Genomic DNA, 20,876 nt, shown 5'->3' with positions numbered 1-20,876 from the left:
AGGCCTAAAGACCCTACCTAAAATCACAACCCGGTGCTATATCCCCGACCTCAGCACTCCCAGACCCCATACTGCCCTCCTTTTCCTTTTTTCTGTAAAGGTTACCACTCTCTAACATTTTATATCATTTACTTATGCATTATTTCTCTTATCCGTATCAGTTTTCCCCAGCTAAAATATAAACTTGTTGATAGTGGAAGTGTTTGATTTGTGCATTGATTTATCCAAGGTGCAGAGAAGAGGGTCTGGTACATAGTAGGTATCAATCGCTATTTTACTAGTAAGTAGTAAGAACAATTAAGAGAAGTACATAGACGTGACTCTGAGCATCCTTTAGAGCCAGGGACAGGGTGATGAGATCAGGGAAGGTTCCAAAGAGGCCATGACATTTTAACTGAACCTTGTAGGCAGGATGTGAGGCTGTAGAGTTGAGGGAGGGTTTTCGGGTGCAGAGGAAAGCGTGCCATAGGCCAACATGGGGCCTGTGGAGAAGAGTGGCCAGCACGGAGTAGGCAGTGGGCGGGGAGTGGAGAAGCAGGTTGAAAGAGTTGGACAGAGCTGGCAAAGTGTTCATTTAAGTGAACGGGTATGATGTACGCTGGCAGCCCCCCAGAGTGGGAGTGAGCGCCCGCGTCGGCCTTAGCAGCCTCCTACTTCAGCTGGAGGGACCCACCCACCTACCCAATCTCACAGAGGGAGGCCATGGCTCACACCCCCAGCAGAGAAAGCTGCCCTAGGCTTTTGCTTCACCCCCACCCCAGGCAAAAGTTACAAACATCTGCTTTACTTTTGGGGGGTTGTTCCTCTGCACCGTCCCCAGGGCAGCTAAGCAGTCCTGATTAGATTTATATGCAATTTAGTAACACTCACACTTCTGTGCGTGAAGGGTATTCAGCTGTCAAAAAAATTTTTTAGGGCTTTTATCAGATCAGTGGCCCAAGTCCTTCCCTCGTTATATCTCTTAGCTTGATCTGATTGCAGAAGGTGTGGCCTGAGACACAGCTTACCTTAGTAAGCAAAACCGGAGAAGGTGCTGGTGCCTAGGAACTCAGCAGCAGAAAACTGCCTCCTCCACTTCCTGATCTCCTGCTGGATTTCGATCTGTGCTGCTCAGAATGTCAGGAGTGGGGCCGATGAGGGCAACACGGAAAAGAACACCCACCTGCCCATCCTCTGCACGGGATTTGTTTGCACCCGCCTCCAGAACTGGCCAATATATTCCCCTGCAGCATCTAAGGCAGGTCTCAGGATGACCTGGGACAAAGTTAATCCCAATTCTTTGTCACGCCAGGCTCTATTCCTGTCCTCCCAAGCTCTAGCTCTCCTGAGAGGAACTCACTCTAGGTTTCTCCTGAGCAAACGTGTACTGACCCAAGCATCACCTGCCGTAGGACACATCTCTCATCCAGACATGAATACTTAGTACAAATGCCTCCCCCGGATCCGGGGCTTGCCTCTGCCCAACACCAGCCTCTCAGGTGTGATGACTGCATTTATAAGCAGGTGAGCACAGAAGGAGGAGACTGAGGAGCAAGCAAACGTGTTGACAAGGGAACGTGTTGACAAGGGGACAGGTTAAAAAGAAACAGCTGATGAGCACGGGTCTGAAAAATGTTAACCCAACACAGCATCCTGGTGCATGCAGCGGCCCCTCTGGCTCTGCAAAGGCTAAGTATTACCTATGGATTCCCAATTTCAGAAGGACAGTGGGAAACAGGCTAGCATGAGTGGTTCGGTGTCTTCCCTGGGGGCAGAGAGGAGGAGAAGGGGCAGCCAGGGCCTCGTCCCCAGGACACAGCCAAGCTGCGATCTGGATGGAGCGGAGCAGCTCATCCTACTCCGTCTGCTCCTCCAGGAGGCTCAGGCCCAAGGAGACCAAGGAGGAGGCCCCGACCTGCCCGCTGTGCCCCCAACAGGTGGAGGCAGGACCCTCCCCAAGACTTCCCTTGTAGGAGACTATTGGTCAGGCTTCTCAGAAGAGTTCTATACGGTGGGAAGGCCAAGGGGTGAGCGGGAAAGAGAACATGGATCTGCCACGTCCTTGCAGAGGCGTACTGAGCCACTGGATCGAGGCTGGCGGCCGGCTGTTCTCCACTGGCTCCGTAGAAGAGGACACAGGTCAGCTACATAAGAGGGATGGGTTAGAATTAAACTTGAAAGTAATGTGAAAATTCCTCAGTGAGGGGAGACGGAGAGAAATATTATCAATCTGGGGTGGTTTAAGGAAAGTTATTCGCAGTGGTAGAAGTATTGCCTAAAAAACTGTTGTTACAGCAGCCCAGACATTGGCCTGATTTGGAGACGTTCTGCACAAGCAACCAAGTTAAAACGAGGTCATTAAAGTGGAGCTAATCCAGTAAGATTTCTGAAAAGGGGAAATTCAGACACAGTGACCGACACACACAGGGGGAGGGCAATGCGGAGACACTGGGAGAACGGCAACCATCTACGAGGCAGGGAGAGAGGCCCGGAACAGAACTGCCCTCCCAGCCCTCGGGAGGGACCAGCCCTGCGGACACCTTGATCTTGGACTTCCAACCTCCAGACCTGTGAGACCTGCATTTCTGTTACGTCACTCAGCCTGTGGTACTTTGTTACCATAGTCCTGGAAAATCAATACAACTGTTGGAGATTCTCTCCACAACTGTTAAAAATCCCCAAGAATTTACAAAAGGTATCTTTTTACATTTGACGCCCAGGAAGCCTGGTATGATTAGTTGCGAAGGAGGCTGCCCCCTGGCTGGACTATGAGTTTTGGTGACAGGGACTCACTGAATTGGGCACTCTGCCCAGATACAGTAGCGACTTGGGAAAGTCACTTTGTTTTCTGCTGTTTGTTGAAAGCTCTTTAACTCCTTTTCACCTAATTCCTAAAAAACAAAAGAAACAAATACAAACGTGTTTCAACACATTCAGGTTTTTACTTATGTCTAAATATAATTCTAAATGTGTGTGCATGTGCGGTGTGTGGAGAGAGAGAGAACGAGAGAGAATTTTCTCCCAACACTTTCAGTGGGTGGCAGGAAAAAAATCAGCATCATGCCAGCATTATAGCTGATGTTTGGTACTATTTATAGAGATGGCCATGGCATGTCAGAGCTTTAAAAGAAGCAAAACATCTGGGCGCATTCCCAAGCAGAGAAGGAAGAGCCCAACATATCACACAGTGGAAGGCTGCATCTTTATGAAAGTTACAATTTACATTTGCTAAACATAATCCTGGGCCTCGGAGGACATGAGGCAACCTGATTCTGGCACCCGAGTGTAATGAAAAACATAACACAGTAAGCCATTGCATTTTCAAATTTTAAAAGGTTCTGCAGCGAGTGAATGAAGGGTTTCCAGAGGGCAGAGAGCACCCTGCACTTCCCCAGCGGATGGCCTCCAAGTGGCCTCTGCCCCCAACAGCCAATTGTGAGGCTCAGCCTCACAGAGCTGCAGTCGGCAGCTGCCCGGGACGTTTCCGCTCCACCAAAGTGAGGCCCAGACATCCCCTCGGCGCTGCTCACGTGGAGGCAGAGGGCACCCCTTCCCTGCACTATCTCACTGAGATGTCACAAGACGAATTAAAGAAAAATATTTAAACTCATAACACTTGGGATGTCTACATCAAAAGAAAAAAAAATCACTATTTTTATTATGATATTTCACATCCGACTTTAAGCAAAACCACTATATATTTAAAATCCAGATCTTCAAAGCATCTATATATAAGAACTAAATTGTCCAACATACAAAAAAGAGCACACTCTGCAAAAGGCCAAGGTCTCCGCTTTCTTCACCAGGGAACACCTGGCACCTCGCTGAAGACCTGGCCCGCTGCACATCCTCAAAAGACATTTGTTAAATAAGAGAATTACTTCTGTTTAATAGGCAGCTCCACTGGCACAGTTAATGAATCACAGAATTTGCAAACATTCCCTTCACATGTCCCATTCCTCAGCACACCTGGTGTGGTGGGTGAGACACCCCTGCAATGTGGCCCCAGGCCCCGCTCTGTCCTGTGAGATGCCCCCATCCCTGGACCCACTGCCCCTGCCAGTGTTTTCCTACATCGTTCCCAGCATCTCCAGCCCCCATGTTCTGTGAGCATCATGCAGGCAGGGCTGCTTTCTTTTTTTTTAGGGCCCCTCTTCCTGGCCCTCCAGCGACACCTATAAGGACAATGCCAGCAGGCTCCAGTCTGGCTGTTGCTTTGGTTAACATGAGCTGCTACTGTGTCTGAGGCTCCCAAGAAGCTAATGGATCTCAGAGCAGAGAGCAAAGCAGGCCAGGTTATCCACTGTGCTTGGCAATCTCTTCACTGCATACCCTCTTTTGCTTTTTCATTCCAAAATGTTTGTTATCCCCAAAACCTTTGTTTCTTCCATATTGGTCAGGGAGAGAGAAGAGGAGATTCCATACAGAGGCTTCCAACAAGCTTCCAGGGAATCTACGCCAGGCCTGAACCACAGAGAACTATTTCCTAAACAGGGCAAAAACCTCCTCGACTCAGGCCTCAGGTTTTTATTATAAAAATTGATAAAAACTCACTGCAAGATACTTGGAAACTGCAGAAAAATATATAAAGAGGAAAACAAAAATCATCTATAATCTCACCATCCAGAGGGAATCTCTATTAGCATTTTGGTGTATTTTAGTAATGTTCATACTTATATTATATATATATGATGTAGTATATATTAATATGTTGTTATATATTTGTACATTATATTAATATATATTATTATACATGTATGTATAGATAGCTATGTACAATATGTATATATGTACACATATATATGTATGCATATTGCATATCTATATATATATATAATGAGGAGTTTAGAACATATTTAACATATAGCTTCATGAGCATTGACTCATGCCACTAATATTCTCCAAATATTTTTATACGGCTGCCCACTATTCCATTGTGGATGTACCAGGATTTACTTAACTAGTTGTCTGCTGTGGAGATAGCCGATGCTAGTCTATCACACACTAGTTCAGCACCACAATAAACAATTTTGTACACACCTATTTCCCCACATTTCTGATAACTTTCCTAGGACAGAATCCTGGAAGTAAATCAAAAGTACAGAAAACCTCCAAATCATACTTTCCAGAAAGGTTGTGCCAATTTTAGTTCTATTAATAGGACCTCATACCATTGTGCCATATCTCCGTGACACTGAGCAATGTCATTTTTAACCTCCAGTAATTTTATAGCTGGGAAAATGGCATGTCATTTCCCTTTCAATTAGCACTTGTATTTTTGTTAGTATCAGAAGCGTATCAGTGGTCCGCGCTAGACCAGAAGGCCTCACCTCACCGCCATACGCACCCCTGCAAGGTCAGCTCCTTCACCTGTACATCACAGGGCGAGAGACTGAGGCCCAGCTCCCTGACTCAGAGGGGCCAGCACCTCACTTTCAGAGCCAGGAATGAAGCCTGGCTTCAAAGCACCTCCCGTCTAACTCTTCTGCTAAGCCGATCAGTCACGGAGTCAAATATTTTTCCTTGTGTTTTTAGACATTGTCTTTCTCATTCTCTCAAATGTAGCAAATTAATTTTTCTGTGTAGAAAAACAGCCCTCAGCATTTGGGGTGTCTTGACACTGTGCGCTCGTACCAAGAGCAGCATGTCACCCCTAGCTCCTCCTTGCCTCGGTGCACCCCAACAAGCACGTATCTCCCTCACATCAGCGGTGCCACGGCGCCTCCCCTCTAGGATTAAGAGTTTAAACTGCCTTCATCTCAGCTCTCCTGAGATTACTCAGAATGCCCTGGAATGAACTTAGATGAGGAAATACCCATTCGTGGTCAAAGAAGCAATACTTAGGATCAACACCACGGGGCCTGATAACAGGACAGCTTGAAAACTGCTCTCACAATGGCCCATTCTATTGAATCGTCCATTCTTTCCTTGCAGGAGGCAGAGACAGAAGTTGATCGTATGCTCTCCATGCAGAGCTGGGAGTGTCTCCAAACCAGACAGCTCTCAGGATGGTGTCTCATTTAAGTGCACGCTGTCACCCCCTCAGAGGCCCGAGGAAGTGTATGCCCACCCCTCCAACACAGGCGGAATCCTCTCAAAGGATGAGAGCCCCCAGATGGAAGCTCTGCCGTGGGCAGGTCAGAGAGCCTTCCCTGACAGCTGGACGGAGGCCAGGAAAGGTGGGGTTTCTTTCCTTCGAAGTCACCTGCTTGCCCAGGAATTCATGCTGCAGAAAAGTCCTGCAGGATCGTAAACCAGCCTGGCGCCTGCCTCAGAGCTCACTCTGCAACTCAGGCGAGCATTTGCTGGATTCAGCTCAGGTTAGGGAGACGGATAGGATTTTCCCACAAATCACTTGATTACTACGAGAAATCTTTGTGCCGTCTGTTCTAAGCATTGTGGGGATTTGGGGTTCCCTTTAAATCTCTCTCAATGGTATGACTCTTGTAGCAATCAGAGTTTTCCCCCCAGGATTTATTTTTTGAAGGCATTGTGCTATTTGGCAATGCCACATCTTTCCTCCCTGGTCCCTTGACCAGCAATATTTGGGAAGAAGCACTTGAGCTCTGACACCCAGGGACAGGTATTCCGACCTTTTTACTGACCCTCTGGGACCAGTGCTGCAGAACCAGTGGAACCCATAATCCAGCCCCACCCCACCCCAGCCCACCAAGCTGGCGTGTCCTGATGCATCCTTAGAGAAAAACACCACCACGCCACCCCCAGCAAGCTCATTCCCAAAGATCTTTGAGCAGTTTTTATTTGACAGGCCCTATGCTGGATACTTGCCTGCTTACACTTCACTTAATCCCTACAACAAACCTATGAGATGGGTGTCATTAGGTATTTGAGAGCTGGGGAAACTGAGTCCAGGGGCAGCCACACAGACTCTCTTGAGCCAGGTCTGTGGAGGTAACCTGGGTTAGCTGAGCTCTGGGTTCCTACGCCTCTGTGCTTCCATATGTTCTATTTTATCTCAAACAGACCACCAGGAATAAGATTTGCAGAAAGATGGGTGAGTCCTCTTCCTCGATCAGCCCTGAACCACAAACTCCTTGTTTCTTTATCACTCCCACAAGCGCCGTCGCTGTCTAATTGAGTTCAGTGCTTTGGACACTTTGCCAAGCAAAGACCCTCTCAGAAAAGCAGAGGGACAGGACCAGTTATGTGCCCTCTGCACCCCAGTTCTGCACGAGGCCAGGCACCTTCCTGGGCTGGCTGACTGAGCACTGACCAGGTCCCTGGGCACTTTTTGGGGAGGTCCCTGAGCAAACCCCACCTCCTCCAGCCACAGTTATATCCGAGCGCAGTCTCGGTGTTACACCCTCTACCTGCCTTTCTGCTGGGTTGGTGATCTGAGATTGCTGCCTTTTCTGAAACCTCAGTCATCTTCCTTCCCTGAACCCTGTTTGTTCCTGGTCTGTTTTCCTTTTCTTTCCCTGCGGACATCTCATGAGAGCTCAGGAGGTCAGCGATTCCATTTCTTCAAGATACAATAGTGCCAAAAAAAATGTGTAACTATGCATGGTAATGATGTCAACTAGACTTTCTGATCATATATATATATATATATATATATATATATATATATATATAATCCTGATGTTGTATTCCTGAAACCAATATAATGTTATATGTCAATTATATCTCAAAAAAAAAAAAATACTGGAGTAGGCAGCTCCAGGCCTGCAGGAATCTGAGACTGTGTTTTGAGGACTCTCAATCCACACCCTCATCGTGGCCTTATTAATTCAGTCACAACTCTTCAGAATTTACAGAGCCCTTTTACATGTAAAGCTCAAGTGACAGCATCGGCAGAAACCTTTTCACTTTGATTTAGAGACTCAGAACTGCTCTCTGTCTTTGTGCCTGGTCCCTCCCCTCCGTGCTCAGGGGCATCAGGGTCCAGGGCCCCTGGCTCAGGTCCTCTGCTCACTCCCAGCTCCCCGTCACTGAGAAATGAAGCAAGAGAAGGGAGCCCCCACCCCAACCCAGCCCATCGCACTGCATGCACGCACCCAGCCACCCAGCTGCCTTCTGACTACGGCTGACCCCCTCCCTTGGCTGCCCATGCTCAGCTCGGCCATGCCGGCCCTGCTCACTGGGGCGCAGTCCCTCCCTCGAGGCCATTGCTCTGGCCCCTCTCACCTGCTTTCCCGGCTGGATGGTTTCCACCCTAACACTGCTTACACGAGCCATCTCCAAGGCCTCTCCTCGGACCCACGCCAAGGAGGCCCTCACCTCACGCTGCATGAGCTCACCGGCTGGTCATGGCACCTCCACGTGGCTACTGCTCGGTTCTCAGTCCTCATCTGACGCCACACACCAGTGGTATTTGACCCAGCTGATCGCTCCCTCCTTGAAAAATGCTTCACTCAGTTTCCGAGGCAACGTTCCCTCCTGGTTCTCCTCTTAGCTCATGGGCTGCTCCTCCTCTGTTCCTTTGTTGGCTCATCTTCATGTCCACAGACCAGCTGCCTGCTTTTGTAAATAAAGTCTTATTGAACATAAGTACACTCATTTATATGTTGTCTGTGGCTGCCTTTGTGCTACAAAAGCCAAAGCCGAGTGGAGTAGCTGCAAAGACCGCACGCATGGCCCACAAAGTCTAAAATATTTACCCTCTGGCTCTTTAAGGAAGTTTGCCAATTCCTTTCCTAGATCTATAAACTTTGGCATTCCCAGAACTCAGGCTTTACACCTCCTCCCTGTCTATACTCACTCCTAAGGAATTTCATTTGGTCCCATGTTTTCAATCAATATTCCAACAACTCACAAGATTTTCCTCCAGCACAGACCTCTCCTCTGAACTCCAGACTCGCAGCCCAGCTGAGCAGACATGTCATTTAGATGTCCCACATCTCCCAAAACAAACTCCTCGCTTCCTGTTTCCCCCAGTCTGATCCTTCCTCAGACTTTTCCATCTCATGCTAAAGCCTTGGAAGTCATCCTTGAGCTCTCTTTTCCTCTCGGATCCCACAATGGCCCATCAACACCCTGGCGGCTCCATCTTCAAAGGATATCCAAGTTCTGACCACCCCACACCCCGAGTGCTGCCTCCCTAACGGCAGCCACCCCCTCTCTCATCGGCACCACTGCCTCCCACCCAGGGCCTTCCTACGGTGTGTCCACGATGCTCGCCGCCAGAATGAGCCCTGTCAATCAGACTGTGTCACTCCTTGGCTCAAAACTTGCCAGTGGCTTGAGGAAGCTCACCCTAGCCTCCTTGCTATCCCTGATGCCTCAGGAGTCTCCAGCTTCGGGCCTCGCCTGGCCTGGCCTGCTCCTCCCCAGACATCCACGTGTGTCCACTGCCCTCGGGCTCTGCCCCAGCAGGACTCATGACCGAGGCCTTCCTGGCCACACCTCCCCACACACTCCCCACCCCACTTCACAGATCAGCCCTCTGACTCATTTATTCATTTGTCTGTCATCACCTACCTCACGTACAACAATATAAGCTTTGAGGGGATGGGGCCTGGGCCAGTTGCGTCACCCGTGCCCTTAAAACTTGACCTGTGATTGTCACTTCTCAATATTTTGAGCAATGAATAAATGAACACAGGACATCTCAGAAGCTTCTGTCCCCCATTAGGAAACTGAAGGATGAATTAGAGGAGAAGTCAGAGGTTAGGGAGGGCCACAGTCCCGAGATCCCCCAGCCCTGGAGCCAGCAGTGTCCCTCACTGACCTGTCGCAGGAGACGAACAGGCAGACCCATCTCCAGGAACAAGCGTCTCCCAGCCTCTCTCCTCAGAGCCTCCTGGAAATGAGGAGGGGGGAGGGAGAAGCGGAGAAGGTACTGCTCTGGAGGCAGATGGCACCTCATTTCCTCCCCTCTGGGCCCACAGTCAGCCACCTGACCCCAGAAGGGGTGAGCCAGCTGGGGTGGCATGGCAGACAGCACACCAGGCTTGGCATCCGCCTGTGTTGGCATCACCACGAGTGTTACCCTGGTGAGGCTTACCCCCTCCGTGCCTCAGTTTCCTCTTTGCACAACGAGGGTGATGAGCAAATGTTTATAATACTGGAAATAAAGGGCAGTCTTAGACTTTTCCCTTTATTTGTGTCTTACCACAATTAAATGTCTATAATTTAAAAGATAGTTTAGGGTTTTCTGCCTGGAGGTATGTCCTTGTTGCCAAACATCCCTCCTGAGTTCCCCACCCACTCCCCACTCTGCTCCTTTTTTCTTGCCTTTTTCTGTTTGTCTCATAACTTTTCCATTCTCTTCCTACACTCTGAAAACGCTAAATTCCAGGCAAGCAGGGGAGGCTGGCAGAATAGGAACCATCCCAGTTCTCCTTTCTGTCTTCCCGGAACCCCACAGGGCACTTTGATTTTCAGCAGGAGCCAAACGGAGAGGCAGCACAGGCAGAGCCTCCAGCCTCCTCCCCTCCACCCCCCTCAGCCCCGCGGGTCCTGAGCATCCTCCACAGCAGGGATTTCTGAGAACAGGCGAAGCCTGAGACACCCCCCCTCCCCACCAACCCCCGGCAGGGCCAAAGAGCCCAGCCCCTTGGCAGCACGGACACCGCGTGCTGGCTCTTGGCTCCAGACTGCCGCTGACACCAAGAGCGTCCCTCCTTCTGTCCAAATGGCCCCCACCCTTTGGGGTACAGGACCATCTGCCTCCATGAGGTTTTGGGGACCACTCACACCCTCCCCAACATCTGCTTTTCTCAGCGCCTCCACGCGGCCTCACACTGGACTCAAGTGAGGACACCCTCGTAGCGGAAGTCATCTCATGCATGCTGCTGTTAATGTCTCAGGTACCTGCCAGGGTCACACACAGGCCACACCCCACCCCGCCTATGCCCAGGCCACGTGAGCCGCAAGGAGCCCTTGTTCCCTGGTGATTACAAGGTCAGGTGGTATATGCAGGCAGAAAATCTGGCCTGTTCCCTTCTGGTTTCACGGCCGGCTGCCCATACATGCTCAGGCGAGTGGCTTTGCCTTTGCAAGTATCAATTTCCCCCTCTGCAAAATGGGGAGAACGACGCCTTCCCCACCCACCTCCAAGGCTTGTGAATACAAAGCACCATACAAATGTGTTGTGATTAAAACAAATAGAGCAGCAAATCGGCCACAAGGCCCACACGGCTCCCAGCCCACCCTACCTCCCAGCAGGCCTCTCCATTTTTCCCAGTTAAGCCTGCAAAAGCCCCAAGGACATGCCCATCAGAGCCACCACCCGCCCCTCCGAGGGAAGGCAGCCCAGAGCCCCCACATGGCCAGGCACACATAATGGAGCCAGCCAGCGGTGACACCCTGAGTTTATGCAACAAAGGAAACCCCAGTGGGAAGCAAATGTATTTGGGGAAAGTAGCAACCAGCGAGGCCCTCGGTCAGGAGACAGAAGCACAAGGTCACCTCTGGACAGCCTTCAGCACCTGTCGCTCCTCCTCTAAATGATAAGGCTGGCAGTGCATGCATTTGGTCTTAATTAGTAACCAAGTTAAGCAAAAGGCATGGCTTCTTGGAAGGAGGGGAGGTGGCCCCACACCTTCCCGGGGGCAATCTGCCAGCATCCTCAAGAGTACACGAAGCCCCACAAAACAGCCCTGTTTGGAAAGGGTGTGCAGGCTCTGACATAGAAGTTCCTTGTCACCTAGCTCTGCCGGTCACTAGCTTTGTGAGACAGCTAAGTCACAACCTCTCTGGGCCTCAAATTTCCCACTTATGCAATCAACAGATGCACGAGATGCACGTAAACATGTCCCTGAAGGTCAGGAGAGGTCATGCTGCAGGGGATGGGACCTGGGGATGTGTGTGGAGCAGTGGCTGAGGCGGGGAGGAAGGAACAAGGATTCCGTAGCCTGTGGTCACCATTCCCTGCACAGAGATCCCGCACCCTTGGCATCTGAAGTAGGCATTCAGCCCTTACCAAGACAGGATGGCACATACTGCACTGCCCGTGGGCATTCACCTGATCTCGCCAAATGAACAGAGGACTCCTCAGTGAGCAACACAGTGTCTGGTACATTGCTACCTGTACAGTCACTGCTTAAACATGTGCAGTTTGAGTAACTGGTTTAAAGCACATGTTTTTCTGATGTGTAAAATACATTTATTGCAGGAAATTTGGGAAATAGAGAAAAGTTAAAAGAACCAAATCAGGTGTTTCCTAAAGCCCAGAGGTAACCACAATTATCACTTTGATATATTGCATTCCATTCTAATTTTCATGACTGTACACACCTTGTTTTTACCAAATCGCATTTATACTCTATTTACTTTTAAATCTTTATTTGCTTAATATATATTATTAGCATTTTCCCCTATTCTTATATATTATTCAATGCAATTTTCATAGCTTCCTTGATTTCCATTTTATGGATGAGCCATATTAGATTTAATTAATACCCCCATACAATGTTTTGGTATAATGAATAATGCTGAAAGGAATATCCTTTATTAGACTTATTTTGCACTGCTCCAATTTTTTCCCCAGGAAAAATTCCTAGAAGAGGAATTGCTCACTGGTTCAAAGGGTATATTTTTGAGACATGTCTCCCATGTTTGCAAATGATCTTCCCACCAGCTAAGGCTGCGATGTCCATCTCCCAGCACTCTGAACAACACCAGATAGTATCATTTTCATTCTTGCTCATGTGGTAGGTGGATAATGATTCCTGTTTTTCATTTCATAATTTAATTATTAGTGAGGTCAGGCACTTCTGCATATTTTTCAGGATATTTGCATTTCTTTTCTCTGTGCTTGAACTGTCTACTCACATCCATTGCCCACTTTTCTGTCAGGGGACAGACTGAGTTTTTAATACTCTGCAGAGAGGAGAATGAATCCATGACCGTCTTTGGGGGCCCTGCCCCCACATGTTAATAACCTCTCCATTAGGGCACTGATGTTAAAGTCTAGCTTTTTCTATCATTTAAACCCACGTGCTATCATCCCATCTTCAGTGGGGGGCACTGCTCTGTCTTTCATCTATCTAACTGCTGACCTTCCCTTGTCACCTGTCAGCCTCTCCTCTGGGATGAATAATTCCTCTTCATTTTTGCCTGATCCAGTGTGACTTACAGAGTCAGAGCATCCCCCTCGGCTGCTGTCCCTCCTCTTCTGCCACTGTGTCCCTTCAGACTCTCACTTCTCACCTGGACGGCAGTGAATTCCCCAGGTCTGTCCCAGGCCGGATCCCCCCAGAGCTCACCCCCACATCCATTTCACAACTCGTTTTTCCTAAATACGAACGTGACTATGTCTTTTCCGGCCTAAAACCCTTCTGCTCCTCAGTTTGGCCGGCTGGTCCCTCCCTACCTGGGAGCGCCCCAACCCCCTCCTACCCCACAATTTCTGAAAACATACCTCAGTGTGCTCAGATGCAGCAACCCCCAAGTATTACTCACTGTGCTCTGACATACTGCGCTTTTCATGCTTCTGAGTCTTGCACACGTGGCTACCTTCCCTCCCACCCATTCCTCATCCACCTGCAGGGACCCTAGATATTTCTCAAGTCCCTCTCAGATGTTTCTGTCTCCAGGCCTTCTCTTGCCATGCCCAGAAAGGGTAACCACGTGTCCCCTGCCGCAGAGACGCACTGCTTTCAGGTTGACACCTTATTACCGTATTCTAATGCTGGCTGTGGCACCAGAATCGAAAGCACAAGTGTGAAGTCAGCCGAGATTATTCTGAATGACAAGGACACAGGCAGCAGGGGATACTGAGGCCACCTAGGCAGGCCTGCCCACATGCTGGACTTCTGGAGGTTCTCTCTGTGGGTCGTGGGTTCCTTCCCCGTCTGCGGACGGGCTCCACAGGCCCTTGGTTGCCTGACCTTCCTGCAGCCCACCCCTCCTCCCCCTTCATCCTCCCAAGCTCTCTTGGTCCTTGCGGCCTGTCCGGCCCTGGGCAGCCTGGCCCCCAGTGCCCACTGTGCCCTCTCCCTTTGGCTCCTCTGTGCCTTGGCTGCGCCCTGCACAGACACCCCACTTGCTGCCTCTGGGATTGGTCCTTCCATGGGAACTCCCACACTGGTCTTGTTTCTGGAAGGCCCCTAATGCCTGTCTCAGTACTGGGCACAAAGGCTCAGGATGACTTTGTTAGCAGAGCCATGCCACTGGGCACCTCCTGCTGACCACCCCCCGCCAGCCCAGCACAAACCTCGGGCTCTCTTTCTTTTTCTCACTGACTACATGCATTCACCTCCTAATCACGGATTCATTCTGTGGGGCTCCTTCCACCAAATCACCTTGCTTCCTACGTGGCTCAAACCACTGCAAGGCAAAGCTGTCCACAGCCTCTGCCCCATTCTCGAGAGCATGAGAGTGCTCCCCCCGGCCCCACAGTGAGCCAGCCTGTGGGTCCTGGGGCCGCCTACCCACTTTGGCACAGTCTGCACCCCCCCTAACGCGCCCCCCACGGGGCTCCCAGCACTCCCCAGGAGATGTGTCTGCCCAGAAATGACTCCAGGGTGGCTGGAAGGAACATGGAATTTCTCTCAAAATTCTCTCAGAAATGAGAATCCTAATGAAATTCAACATTCTGCTTTGTTTTATAAATGTAACGAGGCAGATCTCCTGTCCAGAGCCTATCATGCCATGGACTTCTCTTATTTCTCTGTCCCATGAGAAGTCTGAACTAGATCTAAGATTCAGATTAAGTAATATTCCTTTGTTTTTTCCTGTTTCACCACCTGGTCTCCTAGCTCTGCCCCATCCCATCCTTTCTGCCCCCACACCTAGCGTGCATTCAGTCATTGTGGCCTTACAGCCACACCTTCCCACCCACGGTCCGAGACCGAAGACTTTGCTGTCCATGTCAGGAAAGTAGAGTTGAGGGCATTTGAGTGTTAGAATGGGCACTCGGCAAACACACTCAGCTGCAGGTGCTCCTGGCTCTGCCACTGGGTAAGAGAGAAATCAGGGGCCCAGGAAAAGGAAACACAGTCTATTCAATTTGGAAGCAAGGGGGTAAATGAGCTACAATGCAGATCACACTGACGTGGGAGAGGGGGCACCTCGATTCTGGAACCGGCCCTGCCATGGGGTCACTGTGACAACACCAAGGCCCGTGACCTCGCTGGGCCTCATTGGCCACATCTGGAAATAAAAGATTGGACCTATGAGACGTTGTCAAGTAATAGACAGGACCTGCCCTGCAAGGTGCCCCCTGGAGGACAGCACGAGTAGGCTGCGTTCCTTTCCCCCAAGTCCGAGGGACTTGAGTTCTCAGCTTCTTTGAGAGCCCAAGAGCAAAGATGGGGTTTCAGGGAAACAAAATAACATCCCCAGGAAGAAAGAGCCAGGATCCTGGACCAGATGCCCCACTTCTGCCTCCTCCTGCAGCTGAATCTTCTGCTCACCTTCTTCCCAAAGATCAGCGCAGTGGCTCCACAACCTTCCCGTTTTAACAACTCTTACTGATGGAAAATTCTTCCTCATACCTAATCTAAGTCCATCTGCTGCAATTTCTGTCTATTTTCTCTCGTTCAATCCTTACTGGAGATAGAGAACAGCTGGTCGCCATCCTCCATATAACATCCCCTCCTAAACCAAAATCAGTCATTACATCACCCCTCAGCCTGTTTTTCTTCTGGTTTAACATCCGCCATTCCTTCCGACCTGCCTCCATGGGCTGGAGCTCTGAACACATCACTGAGTGCCGTGGCCTGCACTAGAACTCGCTCCACAGGCTCCAAGCCCTTCTGGAGCCGTGACATCCCCACCTGGATCCAGGACTCTGGTGGCAAAATCCAGAGGGAAGGTAAGAGCAGAAAGGGATCAATAAGACTGTAGCCCAAGCCCCTGGCTTTACATGATAGGCTCTTACAGGAGAGAACTGAAGGTCAGAAAGGGCAAGTTAGTGCGGTGCCCAAGGTCAAATCTGAGGGATCAAGCTCCAGGCTCGAGACCCCAAATATCGACAGCCCAATGCCCTGAGTGACTGTAGCATGTCCTCAAGTGGTAAGAGCAGGACCAGCCTAAACTGAAACGCAAAGGACCACAACTGCCTGATCCAGACTCTGTCTTCTCCATCCCACTAGGTGATGTCTGAAACTCCATTATGAGCAGCTTTGCTTTCCATTAAGAACTCAAATACCTCTGTCAGTGGCAACATGGTTAGCTGTTCACGCCTTAGTATGAATAAGTAGATTTGGACCTTTGCATCTCTTGACAGAGAGATTTAGGGCTGAGAAAAGAACAAAGGAACTAGGAGAATGACAGGCAAACTTCCCTGCTGGCTAACATTTCTGTCAGTCCTAACAGGACTGTCAGGCTAACAGGAGGTCAGTCCTGTGCATGGGGGCTGAAGGTGAGTGGGCCTCAGAACAGTGCAGAGGGCTGGCTATGTGTGATGGGAATTTCCGTCCATCTGATAGACCTGTGCTCATAAATATCTACCCTGCCTGCCTCACACAGGGAAACTGAACCCCAAGGGGCTCTTGAGAGGTCTGCTTGGGGAAAGGATTATCTCATGGCTCCCACAGGGCTGAATCCCATATGCACCCTGACTCCCCTGATTAACTGTTTCAGAAGTGAGAGGAGCAGAGTGCCTAAAATTAAGGCTCACCCTCTAGGGTGCCCTTAAGTGACAGGAAGAAAGAAACATGAAGGAAGGAAGAGAGGCATATATCAGATGCAGTAAGATCGCTCAGGTCCTTGCTTCAATGTGGAACAGCTCCCAATGCAGAGGAAGGCAAGGCGCAGGTCAGTCATGCAGAAGTGAGTCAGGAGAACTATTTACTAATAATTTTGGCCATGAAATTTTCCTAAGTGAACAACAAAGGGGGAAAATAACAGAGTAGTGAATACATTTCAGAGCCTAGATTTCAAAGGAACCTTCACCCTTTCATGAATGAACAGAAGCATGGTGCTCCAACCTCAGCACCTCTCACAGGATGCTGCGGATTATTTCAAGCATCCAGACACACCCCCAGGATAAGCGGGGTGTGTCACACCTCCACCAAAGGGAAAAAAAAGCAACTCAACCACCTTTACAAAAAACACCAAACACCATAATAAACATGCTAATTTGATTTCCCCAAAACCACGAAATTAAATTTTAACATAGAAGACTAAAAGGCTCTTCTCTGAGAAAAAAATTAATATGTTTTTAATCTCATTTCAAGGAACGGGTTTTGTTGTTGTTTTTTTAACTTCAAAACCAGCACAAAAATGACAGGATCAAAGCAGGTTGGCAGACTGCTGTTATGTTTATGATGAGAAGCGATAACAGGAAAGAGGACTATAAAAATAAGGGACTTTGACTTGCCAGGTAAATCACTGGGGGCTTGTGAAAGCAGAAAGAGGCAGCCCCTTCATAGCACAGTGGTTAAATGAGAGTAATCCTACTTGGCCAAGGAAGAAAATGCTAGACCCCTGGGTGGTGCTTATCCAGGGTCCTGGCTAAATCTACCATGTTTGATGAAATGACAAGTAACAAATTTAATTTCCTGAGCTCCAATCAGCCCTTGCACGCACAGGCAGGCGCCTGGCTTTCCAAGGGACAAGTCAGCCTCACACCAGCCATGAAATTCCCCAAACCGGATCCCAGAGGAGGGGCTGGACCTTGGGTCACATCCCGCATCCAAGGTGAAGTTGCAGTGATGGTGTTTTTACAGTTCATCAGTTATTCTTCAGCTCCTACTATGCTTTTCTTAGTCTAAAGTTGTTATTTTAATGATCTTTGTTCCAAATGGGGAACGACAAGGAAGAGGAATGAGGAGGAGGGGGCGGGAGGCACAGCCAGTGCTCCACCGTGTCCCACTTGTCCTCGCCACGCTCCCTCCGCCCCCTCCCCCACCCTGCCTTTCTCCTCTCTGCATGAGTCACCATTCAGGAGCTGGTTTAAAAGCCTTAGTTTGAATGTCCTGGAGCATGATAGAAATCCAGCACGTCAGCATTGACAGAGAGACCCCCATGTTTGCCACCTGTTCCGGGTTCGAGGCACCCCTAGGCTCCAAAGCGTTTTCTAGTTTTACTACTACCTGCAGGAAAACCATGGTGTCCCCTTTCAAAACGCCCCACCTGCTGGGTGTCGCCTCTTCTGGGCTCTCTGGGGCTCACCGGCCCAGGACAGACCACAGAGGAGACAGGTTTGGGTCAGTTATGCCCCGCAGCCCATAGAAGCTCAGCAGCCTCTCCAGGGTCCCACACACAAAGGCAGTATCATTCGTGGGGCTGCAAGTTTGTTGTGTTTACAGTCAGACAACATGTGCAGAAGAGAAAAGCTGACTGTATCCTGACCAAAGAGACAAAAAAAAAAAAGTCAGGCAGCTGGGGTTTTTTTTAACCATTGTGAGTAGAGCTTCATAACAGCTCCCACCCAAAATAGCTGCGTAAAGGAGGTGGAGGAGAACCTGTTGTGGTGGTTAAAGAAAATAAGAATTAAAAAGTGAAAGTGATTTGTGGCGCTCAGAAGCGAGGGTGTCACGGGGACGAGATGCGGCTGGAAGACCCGCCGGGGACATTCACTTCCCGCCAGGATGGTGACTCCCAGGCCCCAGTTTTCAGGTCTAGGGTGGAAACCAGGGCGTGGACATTCCTCTGAACTCCCCCGGAGCCTCAGGGGCTTGTCAGATCAGCCCTGGATGGGCAGCTTCGGAGGGTCTAGAGCAGCAAAGGGCACACCTGGTGAGGTGCCGGCGGGCCTTCACTTAGGCACTGCCTGCGCCAAAGTAGGAAGGAAGCTCAAGACCAGCACATCACCTTCTCCCCTGTGGGGCCCCTGCTTCCTAGGAGGCCCATCTCCCTAATGCCTCCCACTGGCAGAAGCTCAGGAAAATGAGTTTTCCCCAGGACCAAAAGTGGGGCTCAGAGCAGGCAAGGCCCCTGCGGTCCCACAGCTGAGAATGCACGGGGGTGCTCCGAGGCTGAGCGAGCTTCCTGCCACAGCGAGCTTTTCTACTTGAAGAGTAGTCATCAGAGGCCGTGTGGGTGGTGGCTCCCGCCACTCCCCTGCCGCAGACTGACCTGTGCCCTGCACCAAGCCAGCCCCACAGGAGCCTGCCCCTTCTGCCTCCACCTGCCAGAGCCGCTGGGCACTTAGCGCTGGACAGCCCTTCTCTGATACGAGTGTAACCTTCATACGGGATACAGTGTCGCTCCATTCCCTTTATTTCAGGACACAGCGAGCCTGGAAAGTCTTCCAGAGTTTTCGGGAGCTAATCAATTAAGTGATTTCTTTTCCTCTGAGAACTGTTTCATTGGTTTCTCACCAAGTAGTGTGACATGCCGATGTCCATCAGGTCAAACAGGACAGTCACCCACACCACGGGAAATTCCTCCTTCCACCAAGTGAACTGGGACAGAGTGGGCAAGGCGCAGGGGAGAAGGAGACAGAAGTTTGAGGGCGGGCTCAAGTTGAAGGTCACAGTAACTGGGGGAAGGCAAGTCACTGGACTGTAACCCTGCAGTGACCCTATGCCGAACACCCAACCAGTCAGTCATGTTTCTCAGAATCAGCTTTCCAGCAATGGGTCGGCTGGGAAACAGCACATCAGGGGTCCAACTCCCTTTGCCCAATCAACTGAATCTGCACCCCAACCCTGCAGGCACCCTAAACACAGACCAGACCTATTGCCACATTCTTGAGTGCAGCTATTTGGAACAGTAGTAAACAATCCAGTTCCAGACAGCGCAGAAGTTTTCCTAATTGTCAGCTTGTTTTCCTCCCAACAAAAGACGGTGATGTCCCACCTTAGTCACATTTCCTCCCCTAAACTTTTCCTTCTGCAATCCCTCCACACAGCTGACCTGCAAGCCCCTGGATGGCAGCGCAGGGGCACCCCCCGGGACGCAGGAAGGAGTACCTTTTCCGCGGAGCAGAGGGGCCGGTGCCCAGAGGCTGGCTGCCCTGACGAGCCGTGGAAGGATGCTGCCGGGCTGGAGCACGCTGAGGATTACGCGTTCCCGTCGCTGCGACCAGACCTTTCAGCAGCTCGGTCCGACTGTGCTAGCGATGCACTTAGCAATTATCTGCTGGCTCCGACGCCCCGCCCCCTGCTCCTGCGATTGGCTCGTGGCTCCCGGGCAGGGCCGCATTGGTTTCAGCCGACCTCACTCATTGCTCTGGCTCCTACTATTATCTAAGCCATCAAAGGAAATAATTCCATGTTTCATTGACAACCTGTAAGGCTCTCCTCCGGCCCGTGTGGGGGCAGGTCCTAAGAGGCCAGTGGAGGGAGGAGGGGAGAGTAGAAAAAGTGGGAGGGGGTAGAGGGGGCGGGAGAAGAGGGGGTGAGAGAGACGGAGAGAGATGGAGCTATCAAGCAATCAGCTTCTTGCTCCAGCATTTTAACTTCCACAAAACAGAGCCCATAGCAACAATTTTCTGGCCTTATTTTTCCCCCAACTGGTGAATGTTCCTGAGGGCAGAGAGAAATCTAACAGTGGGGTTTCTGCCTCTGTCAGACAGGCTCTGGAAGCAGAGGAAAGTAAAGGCTGAGGGAATAAAGTGATTTTTTCCCCACGGCCACCCTGGAGGGCATGTGAAGGTCATTTTAGATTATTTGGGGGGACATTTTATGCACCTTTACTGGAATCTATCCATCAGTTCCTTCCCTCATGGTCCACCTAAGCCCCCAACCTCAGGACAGTTTCCTTCCCACCCTATGCAGAGTCTCAGAAGAGCTGTTCTTAAAGTCAACGAAAGTCAGGAATTCCTCACTTGGAAGCCCAGAGAGACAGGCATTCCAGAGCTAGGAATTCTGCTCCGACCCCCACTTTGGCATGTTCTGACCTGGCTTTAAGTAACTGCGTAGACTCCGTCATCAGCCAAAGCAAGGAAAGACAGGTGAAAGAACTCATCGAGGGCTGGGAACAGCTTAAATGCTTTTCCCTGTTCAACAAGGAATCATAAAGCACAAATTTGGGGCTTTTTTTTCCCTTTAATGTATTTTTCCACCATATGGAAAAGACATTATTTGGTAGCTGAA

The 20,876-nt window shown here is 50.1% G+C and overlaps 1 protein-coding gene across 3 annotated transcripts in view; it reads right to left on the bottom strand.

The window, feature by feature from the left end:
- The window catches only part of ZMAT4 (zinc finger matrin-type 4), a 335,038-nt gene extending 315,156 nt beyond the window's left edge, over nt 1-19,882 (bottom strand). For all 3 annotated transcript variants that reach the window (XM_036877507.2, XM_036877505.2, XM_036877506.2), the window contains exon 1: nt 19,752-19,882. The gene's annotated coding sequence lies outside the window, so the exon portion shown is untranslated. The remainder of the gene's footprint in view (nt 1-19,751) is intronic.
- Between the last annotated feature and the right edge of the window lie 994 nt (nt 19,883-20,876).

This window comes from Manis pentadactyla, chromosome 7 (assembly GCF_030020395.1).
Source record: "Manis pentadactyla isolate mManPen7 chromosome 7, mManPen7.hap1, whole genome shotgun sequence".
NCBI lineage: Eukaryota > Metazoa > Chordata > Mammalia > Pholidota > Manidae > Manis > Manis pentadactyla.
The sequence above is the reverse complement of the archived record's forward strand: the minus strand, read 5'-3'. Positions and strand labels throughout refer to the sequence as shown.